This window comes from Apaloderma vittatum, unplaced genomic scaffold, assembly GCF_000703405.1.
Source record: "Apaloderma vittatum isolate BGI_N311 unplaced genomic scaffold, ASM70340v1 scaffold2709, whole genome shotgun sequence".
Lineage (NCBI taxonomy): Eukaryota > Metazoa > Chordata > Aves > Trogoniformes > Trogonidae > Apaloderma > Apaloderma vittatum.
In genome coordinates this window covers 58,293-73,702 of record NW_009733337.1, presented here as the reverse complement: position 1 = coordinate 73,702, position 15,410 = coordinate 58,293, and the positions used below count along the sequence as shown (strand labels likewise).

At 40.7% G+C, this 15,410-nt stretch overlaps 1 protein-coding gene across 1 annotated transcript in view; it reads left to right on the top strand.

Annotated features, from left to right (window-relative positions):
• The window catches only part of LAPTM4B (lysosomal protein transmembrane 4 beta), a 60,914-nt gene that overhangs the window by 245 nt on the left and 45,259 nt on the right, over positions 1 to 15,410 (top strand). The window lies entirely within an intron of this gene.

Below are 15,410 nucleotides of genomic sequence, written 5' to 3'. Positions count from 1 at the left end.
CCCTCCGCATGGGAATGCCCATAGCCACGGCTGAGGCTGCCCCTCACAGCCCAGGCATTTTTTTGGAGGTAATTCTCCGAGGAGACATTATTAGCAACGCGATGTTCTGGCAGCTTCCCCGCTGCCAACTCACGGGTTATCCCCCGGCGAGGCAGAGGCTGGGATTTAGACTCTGCCTAAAATCAGGAGAGGAAGCGTGTGCCTCATTTAAGGGTCAAGGGAGAGAGAGAAACGGGGAGGCTCAACGGGGTCTCAAGCAAAAAGCTGCTTGGGAGATGAAGAGGTTTTTCTTGGCTCCCCCAAACTTCTGCTCGGTGTTTCTCAGGCTGGGGTTGACTGCAGCACTGAGAACCCATTGCTGCCTTAGCTCCAGGGAGGCTGCCCGGACTCTGACCACACTGTGCAGAAAATCTTGTTTTATCATCTCTGGTTGCCACTTCATGTAACAGACAAGTGTTCTTGTTGCTGCTCTTCCTTACTTGCCAGATAACTGTTTGTCAGTAGTACCTTGGTTTGTGTGGCAGAGAGCTGAAACCTTTCAGGCAGCTGCTATTGTATATTAGAAAGACTTCTTTCCTCTGTCAGCGTTATAGGATGTGAGCAAGGAATTGGCCCTCCAGGCACAGCTTTACTGGGTTAGCATCAGTCCTGGAGGTTGTTTGACTGGGTTATTCAACCAGGGGAAAGGCTCAGTAAGGAGGAGGAGGTACATTAAGCCCTTAGTTCCTCTCCTGTCTTTGACAATCTTTTCTCAATCCCTTGGGTAGCAATGCAGGAAAAGCAGCTTTCCCAGAGCCAGCTCTGCCACGGTTGCAGGGTTTACAAATATGTCATGACAATAAAAAGAGCTGGTTCAATGCTTTAGGTTGTGTGGATATGCTTCTCAGTTTGCCCCATCTCTTGGTGTGAGAAATCATTCTCTGTCTGATGGCAAGGCAACACAGAGCTGTTTGCCAAGCATCATTTTTCAAGTGATTGCAGACAGAAACAGATTAGACCCGACCTTATTTGCTAACTACTAAAATTCCCTTCAGAAGCAAGCGAAAAATGCAGGCCTGGCCTCTATTGTAGGACAGCTCATTAAATAAATTCAATCAGCGTAATAAAAAGGCTAAGTTGACATTTATGTCCTAGAAATCATATAAAATGCTCTATGTCCTAAAAAATTCATATTTTACCACAGAGGAAATGGTGCATTAGTTGAAATATTTCTTACTCCTGGTTTAATGAAATACAATTAGATGAAATATCCACAGTCTGTGGCGTTTGGAATACTGACAGTATTGACAAAGACGCCGCTCTTTGCCTGGCTGCAATCAAGTTTCAGTAAGTCTCAATACGACCTGAAAGCTTTTGAATATTTCTCCCAGGATGCTTGTTATTTCTTTCTGCTTTCACCTGAATGAACCCTTTTCACATTAACTGCACAATGACAGAGACAGAGATATTTTAGGTGTTCAGTGGACCTAGAGAAAGAGGAAACTAAGTACATCAGCTGGTCTTGGATAAAAAGAAAAGCCTGACAGCTTTTCAGATTTTGTTACATATTGTGCTACTAACATTTAAATACCAATGCCCCAATATCACATAGTACTTTTCTGCAATATCTTTTTTTAAGTTTTCTTTTCTAATAAGCAGGTATTTTCCGATTTACACCTCTACCTATTTTGCTTTTTTGCTTTCATTTTTCAGGGCAGATTTCTGAATGACTTCAAACTGACAGTAACTCATAACATGTCAATGTGCACATTTCTTTCTGCGCTTTCTCCTCTGCTGCAGACACTTAGATTTTTAAAGTTAACTGTTACAAATAGAAAATTAGATGCATGTTGACAAGTACTAAATTTTTTTGTTAGGTTACAAAGTCAGGAAGCAATAAGTAAGGACAGGGTATCTCCTTGAGCAAACAGCTACACTGGTTGAAGGGTCTGGTTTACAAAATCATATTAAAAAATATTGTTTTATTTTAGAAGAATAATTATGATTTGATACCATGTGCTGTTGAGGGTTTACATAAAAATTGGTGCTGTCCTGAGGGCAAATTGTTTCTCTGCATGTATTTTGGGTGGTTGCATTACTCAAAACTACACATGAGCTATGACCATTACCCCCAACAAATTTCAAACAAAGACTGTTTTGATTTTTTTGCCACACTGATCCATGCTGTTTGCCACTATACTTTACAGGAAATTATTTGAGGAAAAAATTATCCCCCTACAGAATAAATAGCTTTCCTGTTGCTTTTTCATATCTCATTACCTATGAAGTGTAAGTTTTATGAATTCTATGACTATGAATACAACAATTTGGTAGTAGAGGCTTCTGAAAGAGGAAAAAATAGTAGCTTAAAAGTTTGGGTAGGTTTTAAAATACCATTTTCACAGATTGAACCAGTTTTGAATTGGTATGATTTTAGGAGGTGGAATTTCATGTCAGAGTAAATGTGGGAAAAAAATAGTGCATTTCTCCAGGATAATGTTTTAGCTCTTTAGTTTTAACATTCTAATTGGATATTTGGGATCCTACAAACAGTAGAGAGAGTGGGGAGCTGAATGCAGGTGGAGTCATCAGGGTTGCATGAAGAAAGCACTTTCTGACGTAGGTAAGGGGAAGAAATGCTGTGTGTATTTCCAACACACACTCAACAGCCATGGACACTTACAATGGTCTCATAAAGTGTCAATGGCTGGGAAATAAATATTTAACTTTGCTCCATTTTAGAAGATAATGGATCTCAGAAAGCTAATGTTTCTGTAGCTATTGTATTTCAGTAGAGCCATAGGTACTGCATCTAGAATAATATAATACAGCACTGTATGATATTGCAATATGGTATACTTAATACAGTATACATAGTATTGCAGAGCACTGAGGTACTTCAGTGTAAAAAATAACTTGTAAAGCAGCCAGAGGAAATTTCCTTAAAAGAATTTCTAATTGAGTTGCAGAATAACCTGCACTTTAGGAACTAGTATGCTGCCTTGAGGAGAAAAGCTTAAGAGGGGGTGCTGCAATGCTGAGTGCAAACATTGTGCTAAAGATTAAAATGACAGTAATATGGCTGGCTGGGGGCTAATATATATTTCAAAATCTGAGAGCCATTTTTGTTCAGCTGTTTATTTATCTTTGGTTTTTATGCCACTGGCAGAGACTTTACACTATGTATTTTAACATGAAATCAGAGGTCACAAGTAATAATGCAGAAACATTTTGGGGCACAAAAGTCTTACACGTGTCATATTAACAACAACAAAAAGGAAACTGAGAAAGTCCCTTCCAGCAGATTAGTTTTATTCCAGATAGTTGTATTGGCATGCAGTTCAAGGCGGTGACGGTGTTGAAATGAGCCAGTTTCAGTTCTGAACTCCCCCAGGTGCCAGAGTCCAGGGGAAAGCCAGCAGTTTTGTCAGTTCCAAGTGACACACCGAGTGCTGGAGAGTCAGAATAACATCCTTGTTGGCAACAGCATTTGCAAACACAGCATGTCTTCTTCCTGAGTAAATGGACTTTCCTTTCTAGATAATCTTTAAGGTCCCTTCCAACCCAAGCCCTTCTACGATTCTATGGTTCTTTATCTAAAACATAAGGAAGGAACAACGTCAGATGCGTTGACAGTATCAGAAAAGGATTTCCCATTCTCCCGACACACAGCAGTGGGTTAGCGTGCACTCTCAAGGCTCCACTGCCACCATCGGGAACAAATTATTTCCCATCGTTTTGGGAAGGGGGGAAAAGTGAAACTTTGAGGCATCAATTTTGATAAACAAACCAACCAAAACAACATGGAACAACAAGGAACTTTCATTTTTGAGCTCTGTATGCAGTGCCCTGGGCCCAGGCTGTCCCTCCTCATGGTCCTCCGGGAGAGCCGGGAGCGCAGGGAGCACCGGGAGCTGTCCAGCCCCGCCGGAGCTGTCCGCGGCTCCACGCCGCCTCCATCCCCACTCCCCCGGGGCCCCCTCAGAGAAGGGCTAAAAATAAAACCTAATGGAAGGCTTGAGAACCATTTATAACCGCGCGTTTATTGAGTTCCACGGCTCCCTCCCAAGGACGACGTGCAGTATGGACATAAGTAGAGCGAGCTGGAGTTTGTTGCCAGGGTGTCTTCAATGTCTGAGGTGCTGTTTGTGGGACCTCTGTATGAATTATTAGTTGCAACATTTCAGTTCTGGATTTTTTTCTGAATATACAGCTGGAAGCATGCATAATTTCTGTCTGCAACCCTGTCATTCTTTAATGAAAGGATTGAATCCTAATGGATGAAAAGCTTACAGGTAGTACTCTCTTTACACTGTAAAGCAAAAGAAAAGCACTGCTTGCTTGCCTCATTGAATTACAGGCTGAGGACCCTGCTGAGATCAGTACAGTGCACTTGACCTGATGTCAAAACAAGTATCAAGATACATATTTGGTAACTGGGCCACACATTTCCTCATCTTTTTCACTCCCCCTGTATGTATGAATGTATGGCAATGTGCTTAAATACCAGTTAGAAGATTATTGAAATCTTGGCTTACTTGGCAGAGGGATTAGCACTGACTGCTCATATAAACAAAATATACCTACACTTTCAAGATGCCTTGTCCCCACTCCTGCAGCATTTATACTTCCTGAGCCTGCTCATGTCAGCAAGGAGTTGTAAGCAGAGGTCCTTTGAACAGGGTGGAGAGGCCCTTCTAGGGAAAATGAACAGAATGAAAAGGCCCTTTTAGAGAAAATAAATTATAAGAAAAGATTTACGTTATTAATTATTTTCAAACTGTGCGAACTGAGAGATTTTGAAGACTGAAAAAAACCTGAAGTTGAGAAAAGGGGGAAGCTGCGCCATTAGAAAGCCTGATGCTTCAGGGAATCAGAAACTTCTATCCCAGTGCTGGGCTGTAGGGTCTTGAGTGAATATAATCATGAGGTCTTGTGTTTTACTGAGAAAATAAACTTTCTTTGCTTTTGTAAGGAATGAATGAGCTAAGAATAAAGGATCTCAAACTTTGTCTCTGTATGAATAGTATGTCACCCAGCTCAATGAAGTCTCTACCCCTTCATATCAGGCAGGGACATTGCTTCCTGTGTCACGTCAGTGGGACAGAGCTGGAGTGTTGGGTCAGGTTGTCCTGCAGGCAATGCTTCCTTTATCACCTTCACTATCAGTCCAATACTGGTGGCACTGGGAAAAGAAGTCTTGCAGAATCAGGCCCTCTGTGGGTTCACAGTATGACTTCCTCTCCCTGGCCCAGACCTGGGCAGTATATTCAGGGAGAAGAGCTGAGTGGTGCCAAAGACATAGCTAATTCCTATCCTTTGGTAGGAGATGTAGTGTCAGCAGCAGGTGAGATTTCTCCCCTGGGAGGTGAAGGTTCACAATATAACCAGAAATGACTTGAGATTTCCAATTCTTGTAATGGAAATGGCTGTAGTGACTAAATGTTCATGTCCCAGGTGCCATGTCTGTAAAATTATCATTAGTTTTTCTGTTGTATGTGCTTCCTTTCATAAAATGAAAACTGACATCTTGCAAAAAACCAGTAACATTCCCAAGTCATTGGAGGGTTTCTGGTCACATGCTTGCTGTTGAGGAGAATGGAGAGAAAACCTTGGAATTCTTTATGAATAAAAACCCAAAAATATGAATTCTGCTTTCAGAGACTTCCTTGCATTATTGATGTACATGTTACAGTTGAGACTGGAATCAGAGATAGAAGATATTTGCTCTTAGACTGGACCATATCCATTTCATTATCTTATTCAAGACCAGGGGAAAATAAATGCACACAAGGCCTGCATAGTGTTTTCTTAAGAAACCGAAAACATGCATTTTAGGTATGGTAGAGCAAAGAATAAAGAGCAGCACTGATCATTAGCATGAAAAAAGTGTATCTTGTATGAAGGACCTCCTCAGTAACTACATTCTGATTGTAAGTTATCTAGAGAGACAATATTAAATAATGTAACAGCTAATTGCTTCGAGGATGGCTTCTGGAGAATTCCTCAAAGAACTCCTCCCCACCATGCACAAACCAGGGCTGGTTTCTGTAGTGCAGGATCTTATCCCACCTCCTTTCTCCAATTCGTGATTCAAGCCCTCTTCAGTTAAATTACAAAATAAGGTACTATATGAGAGGAATTTAAACTGCAGAGTCAATAAGACAGTTTGCAAAGACCCTAATCACTCACCTCTGTGTGACGGAATCAATACATGAACAGGCTGGAAAGATTATCTGAAAAAAGGATGGATTCGTCTGTGCACCATATCCCAAGTTACACATGCTTTCTGTTCCAAGTGAAAATAGCCAGGTTTATGCATTTGCTGTGTTGCAGAGAGCAGAAGAAACATCATTTTGCCAGTCCTCCCCAGACTCTAACATATGTCAGTGTGTTTATTAATGTTTTTGTTTTAAAACTTTTTAAGTCACTGGAGGGATAAAACTTCTTGTAAGCATCTTTTGGACAGTCCATGCACTTAGTGAACTGTTTATTAGTCTGTAACACAACACAAGGATTTCTGAAAGCATCTTTAAGCTCTAATCCCCTTACATGTACAAGTTTTCTTATATCTCCCAAACACCACACTAGGATTTTTCACAGAGTGTATGAATAATTGCGATGGAAGCTGATAATTGTCACCAGTTGTCCAGGATCATGTCACAGTTGTCTCTTCTAATCAACACAGTTATTAATTTGGAAAATGCAAGCCTTTGTAAAATACCTTTTTTTTCTTAGCAAGGCCTTCAATTGACTAATAAATTCACTGGGATTACAAGGAACGGTTGTCTCCCTCCAGTGAGAAAACAGATGGTTGGTTGTAAGAGAAGCAAAGTTTACATAAATGTCTGTTAAAGGAAAAAGAACAAAACATTAGGAGTCTAGTATGCTATAATTACATTTGGTTTTTATACAAAAATCATGAATGTATTTATAGAGAGGAGATAATGCATTAATCAAATAAAATGTGTTTAGAAGTTCTGTGAAGGTTAATATGTATCTTCTAGTGAGTCAGAGGAGAACACATTACGCTTCATAAACTGATCGTTGATTAGACTGACGTCAGTGAAAATGCAATTAGTCTTATATATTCCTGGATATATGGAACGGATGTTGCAAAATAGCCAGGAATTAATTTCCTTGATTGCTTTCTTTTTCTTTGGTTTTATTGTGAGGTTCATGCTTTGACTGTAGAACTCCAGAAGTTTTAAGCATGCATGGGAGTTTCTGTGCTGTTCCTCTGCTGGGCTGGAGGTTCAAAGGCCCCAAATTTTCAAACAGCACAACAGGAAGAGAAAAGCCACACTCGTTGCAGGTGTGACAGGGTGCTGCTGGTTGATCCAAGGTAGTGAATCTGCCAGGAAGGCATCACTGAAGAAATAATCTGGACTTGAGCCTAACACATTGTACCTGGACCTCCTGGGTCTGCTCCCTCTCAGATGTCTGCAGTTAGCTCTGACTACTGCCATCCCAGTCTTCTCCCGTAGAAGAGCTCTTTAAATTGCTGTGGCTGCTTTTCATTTCATTGCTGGCTTGTGCCAAGCAAGGTCTTGCTCTGTCAGGAGATATATTAAGCTACTTAAAACAGACAGGACAAAAGCTTTTGGCAGGAACACAGGTTTGTGGGCGATTTTCACCTTGCGGAGGTGAATTTCCCAACTGTGAAACAGCTGCACTCAGACGTATCGGATACCTGTGATCAGGTTGTTTACTATCTCAGTAATTATCTGTGCTGTGCCATCCTTTGTGGTGTGCCTGCTTCTTCCTTGTGTAACTAAATCCCTGCCTTGGCTTGCAGAGTGCTGAAAGGATGCAGTTTTACTATTGACAGCCCTGATCCCTCACATGGCTTCTGTGGATATTGCCTGTGGTGACTACATAAGAATAATTGATGAAATATTTGATGTGGGTTTTTTGTTTTGTTTGGTTTGTTGGGTTTTTTTAATTATTTACTTGGGCGTATATGGCTTGCTGTCAAAAGTTGGGGCACACTCTTCACATCAGTGCAGCAACTCACATCCAAAGAGGCAAGAGGCAAGTCTGAGCACAGACAGCATCGCAGGCAGGTGTGGGTAAGACCCACCAGTTGCTGGCCAGGGCCAGCTGCTATGGACAGTCCTGCCCAGGTACTGACTTACAGCTGCTTTGACTGACCCATCCTCTGTCAGGAGTCCATACTAAGGTTCAGACACATGGGAGCTGCCACAACTCACGTTGACAGTGACACTTTAGCAGGTCTGCCCTCAGCCTTTCATAGTCACCTGTAAGACTCAAAAATCTATTTCTGGAAGTCAAGGACAAATGCAGAAACCAAACAAATCCTGACTGACCAGATGAACAACTTTTTTTCTAATAAGGTTTTAATGCATACCAATTCTTTGCTAGCTCTTCACAGCATCCTGAACTAAGATGTGCTTTAGTAGAAATTGTGAATTGGTCTGGCAGTGCTAGAACTTGAACATGACTATATGATTGTATTTCCCCAGGGCTGGGCAGAAGACCTCAGCAATCATTTTCAGGAGTTTTCTCAGATACAGATTCAACTTTCTTTAAATACAATGCAAAAGTAACAAAAAATCCACTGATAATTTTTCATACAAATATCCTATTTCCTTGAATCATGAAAGGATTAAGAATGTAACGAATTAAACGCTGTCTCTAGGGAGGCAGAAGTCGCTCATGTACATCCTGCACAGCCTGTCCACCTATTTTTTTTAAAAAACAAATTCGGTCATTATCATATTTCATTAGTAACAGACCTCTTGTGATTTGGGTTTTAGGACTGTTGAAAGGCTGGCAGTAGGCAGTATTGAGTCATTTGTATAGAAAAGTGCTGATAAATTATGCCGGACTTCCTATATCAATTTAATCAGCACAGCCTTTAAAGTTCAATGCTTAGTGTCATTGTAATAATCAAAGTCAAAATTATACATGAAGTCTGATTAAAATACTTTATGCAGCTTTCTCTTATATGCTCTCTATACTATGCACTCTGCAATATGCTAGTCTGAGCCTGCCTGGATCATTCTTCGAGTTCTCATGAGTATTATGGAAAAATAAGCAATAAGAATTGCAGACTCTACCCTGTCTTCTCCAGATTAAAGAATACACAAAGTTAATTGCTACTTCTGATCTGACTAATGCTCTCCCTATTCCAGTGCAATATTTCAGGTAGCAACCAGAAACCTATGCTCTGAGAAACGAAGCAGGGAATTAAGAAAGAACAACTTGTGCAGGGACAATGTTTTCTTTTATTGTCCTATTATTTTAAGGCTGCAACGTAACCTGAAGCAGAAAGGCTTATATTTTGTTTTTGAGATGCTTTGTAATACAACTAAGCACTAAATAACAGCTCATCCTTTTCTGTATTCCTCCAGGTGTTTGGCTTCACTAATAATATTGTTTGATAATGAGTTTCACTGGTGAAAAGGGTTCCCTTTTGACTTTAAGTGGCCGTCTTTCCATTTGCCTTCAGAATGTTACGTTTCATTGCGTTAAAAGGCAACTAAGTGTGGCTGGATTTCCCTCCTTGGACCATTCTTTAATTTCATTCTTTAATCACTAACACACCTGCAGCTTGTCCCCCAGCACTGGAGAACTGAAACATTTTTATTAGCATGAGGCAGAAGGCTTACACAACAGGAAAAAAAAAAAAAGGTATCTACTCTGACAGCCAAGTTTTTCCTGCTCTTCCTAGAGTTCAAGCCACTAACCGAGGTGTGCTCAGATGTAGCTCCTGGGTCTTGTGTGCCCTGAGGGAAAAGGTGACTGAATCATTGCCATGAGATCTGTAGAGAAACTTGAGCATGCAGAGGGGGCAAGTCCTTCCTTCTCACGTTGTTTGCCTGCTGTCTGTAGCAGTCATATAGCTGTAAAGCCTTTATTGCTAAAATTGCCACCTTGGTTCTTCTTTTATCAGAATTAAAACAAAAAAAGTGTGTACTTTGCCTAACGGGGAAAGAGAACATGGACAGAAAAATCTGCCTATATGGGAGAATAGATCATAAACCTTAACTGATCATCAGTGCTAACAGAGAAGTCTGAGAAAGGTGCCCCAGGTGGTGCAAATCCGCCTTGAACTACTGAGTTAAACCCTAAACCCGAGATTCTTTCACAGAATCACAGAATATTAGAGGTTGGAAGGGACCTCAAAAAGACCATCTAGTCCAGCCCCCCTGCCAGAGCAGGATCACCTACAGTAGGTCACACAGGAACGCATCCAGACAGATTTTGAATGTCTCCAGAGAAGGAGACTTCACAACCTTCCTGGGCAGCCTGTGCCAGTGCTCTGTCACCCTCACAGTGAAAAAGATTTTTCTAATGATTTTGTGGAACCTCCTATGTTCCAGCTTGTACCCATTGCCCCTTGTCCTGTCATTGGACATCACTGAAAAGAGCCTGGCTCTGTCCTCCTGACACTCACCTTTAACGTATTTATAAACATTAATGACATCACCCCTCAGCCTCCTCCAAGCTGAGGAGACCCAACTCCCTCCACCTTTCCTCATAAGGGAGATGTCTCCTTTTTCATGGTTCTTGATGAATAAGAGTGTTCTTGCTTTTATTAATGTCTTCTACGCTAAAAGATAAAAGCAAGAAAAAAGCAAAGAACATGTCAAGTGGGAAAGACACAGGCAGACGAGGAGACTTAAGGTTGTTGATTTAGCTTATTTATACATTTTTCATACTTATTTCTAGAGTTTCTATAGAGAACAAGCACTCAGACTCATAAACTTAATTTGAGATTTTTAAAGAGGGAGAGGTTATAGGGGTTTTGCTTGAGACTTTCTTCAGTTTTATTAAAAGCATTTAGGATTCTTATTAGTTAAATTAATGTTCTTGGTGATTCGCTTCAATAATATCTCTGTAGAGAGAACAAACTAAGCCTTGCCAGTTTTGTGGAGAGTTAAAAATATGCTAGAATTGTGGTTGCCAGTTCAAAATTTGGAAAAGGTTTAGGAGCCTTGGTCAGCAATACCCCAAGGTGGCTCACCACTCAAAGTCCTCTGAGAAATCTGCTTTTATTTGCTTCTCAGTCACAACCACTGTTGTTCAGAACATCATCTCCTCTGTCATCTGGTAGCTCACACTGTGTCAGGTATGAGACTATAGCACAGTCATTCTGGATTCACCTCCCAACCTCATGTAATCTGTAGTTACTACGGTGATGTTTTTGGTAACTAGCTACCCATATCAATCACAGTATTATAATTTCCTAACACAGATTACATGAGGTTGGGGGGTGAGTCCAGAATGACTGTTCTTTCATCAAATCTACTTTTTCATTATTTTCTACATCATAAAACCAGACTTTATCTTTGCAGTTTTCCATTTTCTCCCATTGTCTATCGGTTGTTTTTTTTTTTCAATACCTACATATTTCTGGCAGTTCACTGTCATTAAACCAGGTCTCTGGAACTGTAAAGGGCCCCTGACAGAGAGTACAGGCAATGAGTTAGTTCTCCACCAATTCAGAGATTTAAGGATTGTGCTTAAGTGAGCTTAACTCACTTGAGTTCAGTGAGGCTGAAAATAGATCAAAAATTAAAAGTGTACATACACCTTCCACTGCATTGTCAGCACCCAGACTGTTACATGTATGGATTCAGTTATAAATTGAACCACCAATATTGCAAAGCAAGGGATTTTTTCCTTCCTTATTCCTACAAATACAAGGAGCTCTCTTCACTGCATTAGGAAGTCTTGGGAGAATTGTAGCAGAAAATTTGTAGAAGGGACCTTGTGGGCTTCAATAGAAATACTGGTGCATTTTTAATGCACTGTATCAAGTTAAAATAAGCTTAATATTTCCTCTTTTAAACTCCTTTATCAGAGCAATCTTGACTGTAAGCTGGAGGAAGACAGGGAAAAATTAAGCCACCATAACTCCTGATAATTCTTTCAGTATTTACAGACATCTGTATAAGTTTTTGGCTTGAGCACTTCTCTGTCCGCTTGAGTTAGGAATCAGCAAAAGATCTGTGTTAATGGCATACTCTTAGGAGCTGCTAGAACTAATTTTATTTTAGATAAGCTGAGGCATATACCATGCAGCTGCACTTCTGTGAAAGGTCTTAAATTACAGCGGTACTCACTTTCTCATCACCTGCTGATACAGCGTTTCCTGACAGCTTCGCTCTCCTGCATTTTATCTCTGTGGGTCACCACAGCTCACTGCTGATCTCTGGAACAAACAATGCTGGCAAGAAGGCAACACACCCACTGGTGGCAGAGGTCTGAAATGTTAGTGCATTAGATGGTTTCTAGATGCTGGATGCTGTCTGTGGAAGACATGAGGTTGCTGCCTTGCATCCTAAAAACTGCATGTTCCCTCTAGCAGAGCTGCCTCACATCATGTGTAAGCTGTTGGTTCTTTGTCACGGTACAGATGGAAGCAGCAGCAGTGGCTGCCAGTGCCAGTCATAGCCTCATCATGTGACGACTTGTTGCAGCACAGTTGTTGCGGTTCAAAATGTCTTCTACTCAGAGTTGAAATTGTGGTTTGTAAGGCCAGAGCAGGAAATCCAAGTAATGCTTCAATATTTGGACTAGCTAACTCCTCCATACAATTTCTGGGTTTTACCTTGTCATTATACATTCTGTGGACTCTAAAAAGCAGAAATATTTTTCTCCTCTACATTGATGAGAAGGTGGTTGTATTCCACCTGGCTGCCAGAGAGGCAGGATTTTGGGATTTTAGAAATTGTTATTTTATTTTTCTTTCAGACTAAGAGGATAGTTGGGCATTTCTAGGACTTTCTGTGGGATTTTTGTCCATTCTCTTTTTAGAGCACTCTGGGCAACATCCTGCAGAGGGGTACAGGATGTCCATCAGCAGCCTCCAACATGGCAGGGGATGAACTAGGGCCAGGGGCCATGGAGGAGGCCCAACCAGGAGCAAAAGGGCATGATGCCAGGCGCACAACTGGAGACAAGTTACAACATGCGTTCAGGGGGTCCACCCAGGAGGCTTGGCTGGAGACTGGCACTCCTGTGGTGCCACTGGCACAGCGACTGATGACCCCAGAGTGAGTTGATACAGGGTCCTGAGCCATGGGCAGGGGTGTGGGGAGGCACAAGGTAGGGCAGGGCCAGCAGGGCATGTTTGTGCCCCCAGGGCTCCTTTCCTACAACTTTGGGCAGCGATATGGCCGTAACCAGCAGCAGGACCCAGTGGTCACCATTCTGATTTGACAGTGCAAAATCTTGCATTTTACTCTTAGTGATGAACATCACCTTGCTGCATGTTCATAAACATATTTCTATTTCTCCATCCATGGAAGGACAACATGTCTCATTGAGAAGGTATAGGGCTTAGTTGCTTACTGAATCTTGGCATAATGAAAATGCTTTCTAAGCATTGTGAATTAGTCATTACATTATTTGTTGCTGAAGAAACATAAACATCTTGAAGGAAATCTTGGCCTTGTGAAGACAGCAGAAAAATCTCCTTTGCTTTACTTAGAACAGAGATTTCAACTCCCATACCAAGTACATATATCAAAAGGGAATCACTTTATGCTCTTGTCCTTGACTATGTGTCCTTGGAAGATGCTGCATCAGTAAGTTTTTAGGCACATTACGTTTATGTATTAAAGAATTTTTTTTTTTAAATTCAATGGCTGTATTGCTTTCAAAACAAAAGAAAAATTCTAACAATTGTAATACACCCAACTATGCATACATTTCTTCTTGGAGAAAGAGAGTGAGCATATAAACACATGATGTATTTCGCCTGCACTGCTGACAGCACAGTTGGGAGGTGCTCAGAAATCATTATGAGGATCTCAAGAGAACAACCTCATAGAACAGAAAAGTGATGCACTAAAGAGTATTAGAGAGATTCCTACTGACCACAGCAGACTTAAGATCAAGCAAACAAAATCTGTGTCTTATATAGAAGCTTAAAGGCAATGCTGACAAACACAGAATCTGAATATGGACATACCCATATGAAGAAAGTAGAGTGCCTAGGTCAGTATTTTATGAATCTTCCTGACTGTATCTGTACAAAAGATTAAACTTGTACGCCTTTAAAATAGCAATGCTATATACATTTATAGTTTCTGATTGCTTGGTTATTTTGAGTACTATTCTTAGGCAAGATATTTATTACTGCCATACATCCTCTAGCTTTCCACAAAGGAGAAAAAAGCAAGAACTGGACTGCAATCTAAAGTTATACATAATGTTAAATGTCAAAAGGGTTTATTGAATGTAACTTTGAATCTTGACAGTTACCTGATCTGTCTTCAAAACCAAGACCATCTATGGCTACAGTATTCCCAAAATAAAGCTACTTAACTGTTCTATGAAAAAATGCAGTAATGAAGATCTCTAACACCCTCTGGACAGTCTTTTCTGCCATTTGATTGTTCTTATTTTTCAGCAAGATCCTTAACCTAAATTTCCTTTTGCTATAAGTTAAATCTGCTACTTGATTAATCTCCCAGCAGATCTGGAGAAGTCTATTGCCTCCTTCTTTTCCTTGACTTTCTGCACATAAAAGACTGAGAGCATCTCCCTCCACCTTCTCTTTGCTAAGCAACCCCAGTCACACTTTCCAGATGTCTGATCACCCTCTATTTTGTAGCAGGATTCTTGCCAGGGCTTTTCCTGGTGTGTTTTATAATTATTTTGAACCCTTTCTGTAGAGGCCCTGAGGAGAGTGAGTTGGAGGATGGCTTGTGTGTCTGATATCCAGGTTTCTGCAGCACTGCCCACCACCATGTAGCCACAAAGATAAGCATGTGGGATGGCACTGAGTCATGTTCAATTTATTGATTACCTTACCGAGACTCCTTTCTAATAAACTGTTACCTACTCAGTTATTTTTCGTCTTGTTCTGCTGCAGTTCGTTGCAGCTTCTTAGTACTGAATTGTGCTCTCTTGTCTGAATTCTGCCATAGACCATCAAAATCGTTTTAATCTTATCTTCTCAAGTGCTTACAGTTTGGCCTTGTCTGGAAATTAAAGAAAGGTACAAGTCACAAGTGATTTGAAATACCAAGTCTTTCAATGATACTGGAAAGTTCTAATCAATGTATCTTCTGCATTGGTGGTGAATTGTTGACAGTTGTTCTTTCAGTACAGCTAACCTTCCTGTACTTTCAACCAAATCAGGTTTTTCTAGCTCTTTTGTGAGAATCTCATAATGTCAAAAGGCCTGCTAAGATGCAAAGAGATGATATCTACTGCTTTTTCCTTGTCTGCAAGACCTCTTAGCCAGTCAGAGATGGAAGATAAAGTGAATTAATTACAGTTTGTCCTTGACAGGTCCATAGGGATTGTTGGTTATGAACATACAAATTTGAAGTGCTAATGAGAAGACTGCTTGATGGTCTATTCTTAGGTTTATTTTATTCTTAAATTTCATGATCTAGCTAGATAGTCTTTACATGGCCTTCCTTCTTTGAAAAGGGATAAACGGT